Source organism: Triticum urartu, unplaced genomic scaffold (assembly GCF_056163025.1).
Source record: "Triticum urartu cultivar PI428250 unplaced genomic scaffold, HENAU_Tu73 scaffold1, whole genome shotgun sequence".
NCBI classification, from domain to species: Eukaryota; Viridiplantae; Streptophyta; class Magnoliopsida; order Poales; family Poaceae; genus Triticum; species Triticum urartu.
The window spans coordinates 2215330-2225374 of NW_028259461.1; positions in this window are offsets into that span (position 1 = coordinate 2215330).

Below are 10045 nucleotides of genomic sequence, written 5' to 3' on the forward strand. Positions count from 1 at the left end.
GGAAGATCTATCCAATTTGGTTATATTATATCATGGACTCGAAAAACGGATCTGAATTTGACTGAAATGCACGATCTTCACAGGTATCACTTTTCACGATACCTAAAAGGTGGAATAGCGATTTTCGAACCATTTCCTATAAGAGAATGGTTTCCATTACTTTGAGAAATGGATTCTTATATCAAACTATAGCTATTGCATTAAAGAAGAAAAGAAACTAATAGAAGTCGAAGACGCGGAATGATAGTGAATAGAGAGAAAGATTCTTCTGATTTTCTTGTTTCTATCTACTAGACGCCGTAGAGAATTGAGAATTTTCATGTCTTTCAATTCTCGTACTCGTAATTGGAAAGTTATGGAAGGAGACCCATCATTTTGCAATGAAAACAACATATAAAACTCTGGACAATTTCGAATCAGGCCAAGCGTCTTAATACATATGCAAAAAAATTCATTATTGGCCCACCATTGATTAGAAGATTTAGCTTGTATGAATCGCTATTGGTTTGATACGAATAATGACAATCGTTTCAGTATGTTAAGGATACAGATGTATCCACAATTCATTTAGAGTTACTTAATAGTCTATTTCTTATACCATATCTCTATCCCGTGAAATTCTCGAGCCAAAAGATGGATGCATATGCTGTGTTTCATTTTGCTAAATGATATCAATTAAATGGTGTATCAATTCCATAAATTGCATATAGCAATAAATAAATCAGCAAAATTCTTTCTAATATTTTAGATAGAAGAAACATTTCTTCTATCTAAAATATTAGAAAGAATGTACCCTTCTATCCAAATCCAATTTGCATCGATAAAATAAATCCAAATTCCAGTAGTAGATGAATAATTGCAAATTTGTGTGTGTACGAGATTAGAATAACTTCAAAATAACTGACATAATTTTGTATTTTTCCTGATCAGAAAAATACATGAAAAAGAAAGGAGGTAGAAAAATTTTTGGATTTATGGTTAAAGAAGAAAAAGAAGAAAACAGGGGTTCTGTTGAATTTCAAGTATTCAGTTTCACCAATAAGATACGGAGACTTGCTTCACATTTGGAATTACACAAAAAAGATTTTTCATCGGAAAGAGGTCTACGAAGACTTTTGGGAAAACGTCGACGTTTGCTGGCTTATTTGGCAAAGAAAAATAGAGTACGTTATAAGAAATTAATCGGTCAGTTGAATATTCGGGAGCAGTAATTTAATCGTTCAAATTTTTTTCTTGTTTTATTATTTTTTTAGTAGTCTTATAGTAGTCTTAGATTTTTCATTTTGATGAGCCTCGCTTTGAGGAATTCATGGAATAATCCATTTTCATGGTATAATGAATTAAGGAAGAAAGGATATGAGTCTACCGCTTACAAGAAAAGATCTCATGATAGTCAATATGGGCCCTCAACACCCATCAATGCATGGTGTTCTTCGACTGATCGTTACTCTCGATGGTGAGGATGTTATTGATTGTGAACCCATATTAGGGTATTTACACAGAGGAATGGAAAAAATCGCGGAAAACCGAACTATTATACAATACTTACCTTATGTAACAAGGTGGGATTATTTAGCTACTATGTTTACAGAAGCAATAACAGTAAATGCACCAGAATTCTTGGAGAATATTCAAATACCACAAAGAGCCAGCTATATTAGGGTAATTATGTTAGAATTAAGCCGGATAGCTTCTCACTTGCTATGGCTTGGACCTTTTATGGCGGATCTCGGCGCACAGACTCCTTTTTTCTATATTTTTAGAGAGAGAGAATTAATATATGATCTATTTGAAGCTGCTACAGGTATGCGAATGATGCACAATTACTTTCGCATCGGAGGAGTAGCCGCCGATCTACTTATGGATGGATCGATAAATGTTTAGATTTCTGTGATTATTTTTTTACGCGGAGTTGTTGAATATCAACAACTTATTACACAGAATCCAATTTTTTTAGAGCGAGTTGAAGGAGTAGGTTTTATTAGCGGAGAAGAAGCAGTAAATTGGGGCTTATCGGGGACCGATGTTACGAGCTTCTGGAATACAATGGGATCTTCGTAAAGTAGATCCTTATGAGTCTTACAACCAATTTGATTGGAAAGTCCAATGGCAAAAAGAGGGGATTCGTTAGCTCGCTATTTAGTACGAATTGGTGAAATGAGGGAATCCATCAAAATAATTCAACAAGCTGTAGAAAAAATTCCTGGAGGACCTTATGAAAATTTAGAAGTCCGACGCTTTAAGAAAGAAAATAATTCTGAATGGAATGATTTTGAGTATAAATTTCTTGGTAAAAAACCTTCGCCCAATTTTGAATTGTCAAGACAAGAGCTTTATGTAAGAGTAGAAGCCCCAAAAGGTGAATTAGGGATTTATCTAGTAGGAGATGATAGCCTTTTCCCCTGGAGATGGAAAATCCGTCCACCCGGGTTTATTAATTTGCAAATTCTTCCTCAGCTAGTTAAAAAAATGAAATTGGCTGATATCATGACGATATTAGGTAGTATAGATATCATTATGGGGGAAGTTGATCGTTGAAATGATAATAGATAGGGTAGAGGTAGAAGAACTATCAATTCTTTTTCGAAATTGGAATTATTAAAAGAAGTCTATGGACTGATATCGATTCTACCCATTTTGACCCTCCTTTTGGGAATAACAATAGAGGTACTCGTAATTGTGTGGTTAGAAAGAGAAATATCTGCGTCGATACAACAACGTATTGGTCCTGAATATGCTGGCCCCCTGGGCCTGCTTCAAGCTATAGCAGATGGGACTAAGCTACTTTTTAAAGAAGATATTCTGCCATCCCGAGGAGATATTTCTTTATTTAGCATTGGACCCTCTATAGCAGTCATATCAGTTTTATTAAGTTTTTTAGTTATCCCTTTGGGATATCATTTTGTTTTAGCCGATCTTAGTATTGGTGTTTTTTTATGGATTGCCATTTCAAGTATAGCTCCTATTGGTCTTCTTATGGCAGGATATAGCTCAAATAATAAATATTCTTTTTCAGGCGGTCTACGAGCTGCTGCTCAATCCATTAGTTATGAAATACCATTAACTTTTTGTGTGCTAGCAATATCTCTACGTGTGATTCGTTAAAATAGATCTTTTTCCTATAAAATCCATTAACTATTTATATTCCTTTTCTTATTTAGTATTTGGGTTGGTAAGTTAAACTAGATAGCTATATGAGTGAAACAAAACAGCTTATAAATTTGTAGTAAAAAGAAAAAATCTCATTTCCTACGTACAAGAAAAAAGTGGAAGTAAACATAAGCAGTGTAAACTCTTTATCCCAAGGTTGATATTTTTTAATTAGTCATCATATCTTGAAGCGGCCAAGAATAAAGGATTCACGATATGGAATTCCATTACTAGAATACTCCTAGTTATTACTATAACTTAATAATCCATAAGAAGAATCCACCAAAAGTTAGTGAAGGGTTAGGAACACTAAAGTACATAAAGGATTAGTAATGGAAAATCTAAAACATTAGAGATTTTTGCCCATAAAAGGAATCATAATAAGGACTTGCAATTTGTAGAAATTATCAAGTAGTACTTTCTTCGGATTCCGATCCAGAGTATGTTCCCATTCACTTGTTAAGGAAATGGCTATCAAGAACGAATTAACCCTTTATCCATTTTTTCTTTTTAAATACCCCCTCCCTGGGGAAAGAAGAATAGTAAAAAAGATATGGAGTGCACTAGAAAAAATTTTCATTATTTCCTTCCTCTATCCATATTCATGCAGAATTGCTCATGAACTAATACCCAACTCTTTCCATTTATTAATTGAATTCCTATAACAAGTAACAAGTGTTTTATTCCAAGATTAAGTTATTACTGAACAAAGAAAAATTTTCATTATATTATAAAGGATGAGATCAATTCGGAAGCGCTTTTTCTTATTCTAGCAGACGGAATTCCTTTGGTCTAATTTAGGACTTTCAAATCTATTTTATTTTATCTAATTCTATCTACGCCCCCGGGGCTAGGAACAAAACAGTCCTTTCCTTTTTCTGATCATAGAGAAGCCGTATGAAGCTAAGGTTTCATGTACGGTTTTGAAATAGCGGTGGGAACTGTGATGTTATCACCGACTATGATTATCTAACAGTTCAAGTACAGTTGATATAGTTGAAGCACAGTCAAAATACGGTTTTTTTGGATGGAATATTTGGCGTCAGCCTATAGGTTTTCTGGTTTTTTTAATTTCTTCTTTGGCAGAATGTGAAAGATTACCCTTTGATTTACCAGAAGCGGAGGAAGAATTAGTAGCAGGTTACCAAACTGAATATTCCGGTATCAAATATGGTTTATTTTATCTTGTTTCTTACCTAAATTTATTAGTTTCTTCTTTATTTGTAACAGTTCTCTACTTGGGCGGGTGGAATTTATCTATTCCCTATATATCCTTTTTTGATTTTTTCCAAATGAATAAAGCAGTTGGAATTTTGGAAATGACAATGGGTATATTTATTACATTAACTAAAGCTTATTTATTTCTCTTCATTTCTATCACAATAAGATGGACTTTACCGAGGATGAGAATGGATCAGTTATTAAATCTTGGATGGAAATTTCTTTTACCTATTTCCCTGGGCAATCTCTTATTAACAACCTCTTCTCAACTTGTTTCACTATAAATAAGATAATACAATAATAGTAAGAATATTTTCAACACAAAAGCTCTCTCAAACAAGAGAAAGAAACATATCTTTTTCATAGATATTTAGAATGAATATGTTCCCTATGGTAACTGGGTTCATGAGTTATGGTCAACAAACAATACGTGCTACAAGGTACATAGGTCAAAGTTTCATAACTACCTTATCCCACACAAATCGTTTACCTATAACGATTCACTACCCTTATGAAAAATCAATTACACCAGAGCGTTTCCGAGGGCGAATCCACTTTGAATTTGATAAATGTATTGCTTGTGAAGTATGTGTTCGCGTATGTCCGATAGATTTACCCGTTGTGGATTGGAGATTTGAAAAGGATATTAAAAGAAAACAATTGCTTAATTATAGTATTGATTTCGGAGTTTGTATATTTTGTGGCAATTGTGTTGAGTACTGTCCAACAAGCTGTTTATCAATGACTGAAGAATATGAACTTTCTACCTATGATCGTCATGAATTGAATTACAATCAAATTGCTTTAAGTCGGTTACCAATCTCCATAATGGGAGATTACACAATTCAAACAATTAGGAATTCGTCTGAAAGTAAAATAAACAAAGAAAAATCTTCGAATTCAAGAACGATTACTGATTACTAAACTTTGATTTTGTCTTTCTGTTATAAAAATCTAATAATTCTTTATTAAACTTTAAAATTAAACTATAAAGAAAAACGAAAAACTACTGCTTATTGGAAATTATTTCTTATTTTAAATCAGACTAGATTTTCGTGATATAATATAATTTATAACTATAAGTTTATACACAAAAAAATACCCTAATCCTTTTTTCCTTCCTTGAATCCTTTAGTTTTAGTCAGTTCATGAAAAATTTTATACTATTAATTTCTTTTTATCCATAATGGATTTACCTGGACCAATACATGAGATTCTTATGCTATTTGGGGGATTTGTTCTTCTACTAGGGGGTCTAGGAGTAGTATTACTTACCAACCCCATTTATTCTGCCTTTTCGCTGGGATTAGTTCTTGTTTGTATATCCTTATTCTATTTTTTATTAAATTCCTACTTTGTAGCTGTCGCACAACTTCTTATTTATGTGGGAGCCATAAATGTCTTGATCATATTCGCTGTAATGTTCGTAAATGGCTCAGAATGGTCTAAAGATAAGAATTATTGGACTATTGGAGATGGGTTCACTTCACTCGTTTGTATAACTATTGTTTTTTCACTAATGACTACTATCCCAGATACGTCGTGGTATGGAATTCTTTGGACTACAAGATCAAACCAAATAGTAGAACAGGGTCTCATAAATAATGTTCAACAAATTGGAATTCATTTAGCAACCGATTTTTATCTTCCGTTTGAACTCATTTCCATAATTCTTCTAGTTTCTTTAATAGGTGCAATTACTATGGCTCGGCAATAAGAAAACTTAGAAAAAGTACAAATTATAAGAATTGCAAATCTAAAATAAATAACTAAAGAATCACAATTTTGATTTAGTAAAATCCATCTACTGCCAACAAATACCTCCTTTTTTTTTTTTTTTTTTTTCTTTTGTTGTGTAATTGTTCTATTGTAATTAATTGAATCGGTTCAATTCTTGCCCTCATATTGAAATGAATCGAGATTGATAAGGAGTTAGTTAATGATGTTTGAGCATGTACTTTTTTTGAGTGTCTATTTATTTTCGATTGGTATCTATGGATTGATCACAAGCCGAAACATGGTTAGAGCTCTAATATGTCTTGAACTTATACTGAATTCAATTAATCTAAATCTCGTAACATTTTCTGATCTATTTGATAGTCGCCAATTAAAAGGAGATATTTTCGCAATTTTTGTTATAGCCCTTGCAGCTGCTGAAGCCGCTATTGGACTATCCATTCTTTCTTCCATCCATCGTAATAGGAAATCCACTCGTATCAATCAATCTAATTTATTGAATAATTAGACTTTTGAATAATTAGACATAGAATCCTCTAAACAAAGGCGCACATATTAAAATAAATAGAAATCAATACTATTTTCTTAGTATTATTTGAGAATATCCATTTTTTTTAGTAGATTATTGCATAGTATTCTTTTTCACTTAAATGAATTTTTGTATTTGTAATTCATTGATATTGCAATTTGAATATTGCAATAATTTATATTGAAAAGACGATAGCCAATTTATTGGCTAATTCGAATTCGTCTGTACAATTCGTAAAATTCTTTCTTATTTCTTATTTATTGTTGAAATCCAAAATTAAAGTCTCTTGGCTCTCTTCACGCTTTCTCACAAACAGATTAAAAAATAGATTTTTTTTTTTGAAGTTTGGATAAACCATTGCTTCGTCTGGTGTCTACAATACATATGACTCATTATAGTACTAATTTCATTTTTACCAGATCGAAAAATTTTATGTTGAAAAGAAAAATTTATAGATCCAATGTCACATTCCGTAAAAATTTACGATACATGTATAGGATGCACTCAATGTGTACGAGCTTGTCCAACAGATGTATTAGAAATGATACCCTGGGATGGATGTAAAGCCAAGCAAATTGCTTCCGCGCCGAGAACCGAAGATTGTGTGGGTTGTAAGAGATGTGAATCTGCCTGCCCGACAGATTTTTTAAGTGTCCGCGTTTATTTAGGGCCTGAAACAACACGTAGCATGGCTCTATCTTATTGATACGTTACAAAAAACTTCACTCGAATCGTCTGATTCCTCTTTACCGAAGAAGCCTGTGCTCGAAATAATCGAGCACGGGCTTTTCTGGTCAAAACGTATCTTGTCTTTATCACTTTATCATGAGTTATTTTCCTTGGTTAACAATACTTGTTGTTTTGCCGATATTTGCAGGTTCATTAATTTTCTTTTTACCTCATAAGGGAAACAAAGTCGTTAGGTGGTATACTATATCTATTTGTTTATTAGAATTCCTTCTAATGACTTATGCGTTCTGTTATCATTTCCAACTGGAGGATCCCTTAATCCAATTAAAGGAGGATTATAAATGGATAGATGTCTTCGATTTCCACTGGAGATTGGGAATCGATGGACTTTCATTAGGATCTATTTTATTGACAGGATTTATCACTACTTTAGCTACTTTAGCAGCTTGGCCAATTACACGGAATTCGCGATTATTCTATTTCCTGATGCTCGCAATGTATAGTGGTCAAATAGGATTATTTTCTTCGCGAGACCTTTTACTTTTTTTTATCATGTGGGAGTTAGAATTAATTCCTGTTTACTTACTTTTATCCATGTGGGGGGGGAAGAGGCGTCTATATTCAGCTACAAAGTTTATTTTGTATACTGCAGGCGGTTCCATTTTTTTCTTAATCGGAGTTCTGGGTATGGGCTTATATGGTTCCAACGAACCAGGATTAGATTTGGAAAGATTAATTAATCAATCATACCCTGCAACCTTGGAAATACTTTTATATTTTGGCTTCCTTATTGCTTATGCTGTCAAATTGCCGATTATACCCCTACATACGTGGTTACCAGATACCCATGGGGAAGCACATTATAGTACATGTATGCTTTTAGCGGGAATATTATTAAAGATGGGAGCATATGGATTGATTCGGATCAACATGGAATTGTTACCTCATGCTCATTATCTATTTTCGCCCTGGTTAGTAATAATAGGAGCGATCCAAATAATCTATGCAGCTTCAACTTCTCTTGGTCAACGAAATTTCAAAAAAAGAATAGCTTATTCCTCTGTATCTCACATGGGTTTCATAATTATAGGAATTGGTTCCATAACCAACATTGGACTCAATGGAGCTATTTTACAAATATTATCCCATGGATTTATTGGTGCTACACTTTTTTTCTTGGCAGGAACCGCTTCTGATAGAATGCGTCTTGTTTATCTCGAAGAACTGGGGGGAATATCTATCCCAATGCCTAAAATTTTTACCATGTTTAGTAGCTTTTCAATGGCTTCTCTTGCCTTACCAGGAATGAGTGGTTTTGTCGCAGAATTAGTAGTATTTTTTGGACTAATTACTAGTCCAAAATTTCTGTTAATGCCAAAAACACTAATTACTTTTGTAATGGCAATTGGAATGATATTAACTCCTATTTATTTATTATCTATGTTACGCCAGATGTTCTATGGATACAAGCTATTTAATGTTCCAAACGCAAATTTTGTGGATTCTGGACCACGAGAACTCTTTATTTTAATCTGTATCTTTTTACCAGTAATAGGAATTGGTATTTATCCAGATTTTGTTCTCTCCCTATCCGTTGACAGGGTAGAGGCTCTCTTATCCAATTATTATCCTAAATAGGTTTGCTTTTTTTTACTCGTCTGCTCTATTAATGCAGAAATAAGTAAAAAAGTATATAATGCAGAAATAAGTAAAAAAGTATAATTAGATCTATCTCGAATTTTTGAGAACCCTTTGATAAGGCGTTCAAGGGGTTCTCAAATAAAACATAAAAGTAAAAACCTTCATTTCATGAAGGTTTTATTTTATGTAATCATTTAGGTGTTAATGTAAACGAACCATAACTATGTAAGCCTATTCCTAATAGATTTATACCAAAATAACAAATCCAAATTATAAGAAATCCTATCAAAGCTATAAGTGCAGAATTCGTACCCTTCCAATTTGGATTTGTTCTACTATGTAAATAAATTGCGAATATGGTCCAAGTAATAAATGCCCAAGTTTCCTTAGGATCCCAATTCCAATAGGATCCCCAGGCCTCATTAGCCCATACTGCTCCACAAAGAATACCTACGGTTAAAAGGGTAAATCCTAGGCTAATGACACGATAACTCCAAGAATCCAAACGCTCCGTTAATTGATATTTGTAATAATTTGGAAATGAAGGGACAGAGGTTCTTTTTAAAGCACTTCTTTTTGCATAAAAATATTTAATATCACTAAAGAAAAATGTTTTATTTAAAACATTTTTTTTCTTTTTAGAAAAGAAATGGAAATTATTTCGAAATCTAATGATTAGAATAGCGGCAGATAATAAGGATCCGCACAAAAGAGTTGCATAGCTTAATAACATCATACTGACATGCATCATTAACCACTGAGATTGTAGAGCAGGTACTAGTATCGTGGATTGATGCATTTCAGTTAAAAGACCCGATGTGGCAAAGCCTTGCGTTAAAATAGTACTTGGCGTAGTTATTGTGCTTAAATCATTTTTAGAGTTCTGTATTTTAGGAATGGTATGAAGAATATACAGGGCCCATGAAAGGAAGATCAATGACTCATATAAATTACTTAATGGAAAATGTCCCGAGGAAGCCCAACGAGAAACTAAGAATCCTGTTATAGAGAAAAAAGTAACTATCATTCCTTTTTCTGACGAATCGCGTAATCCTCCAAGTTCACGAACTAATAAGG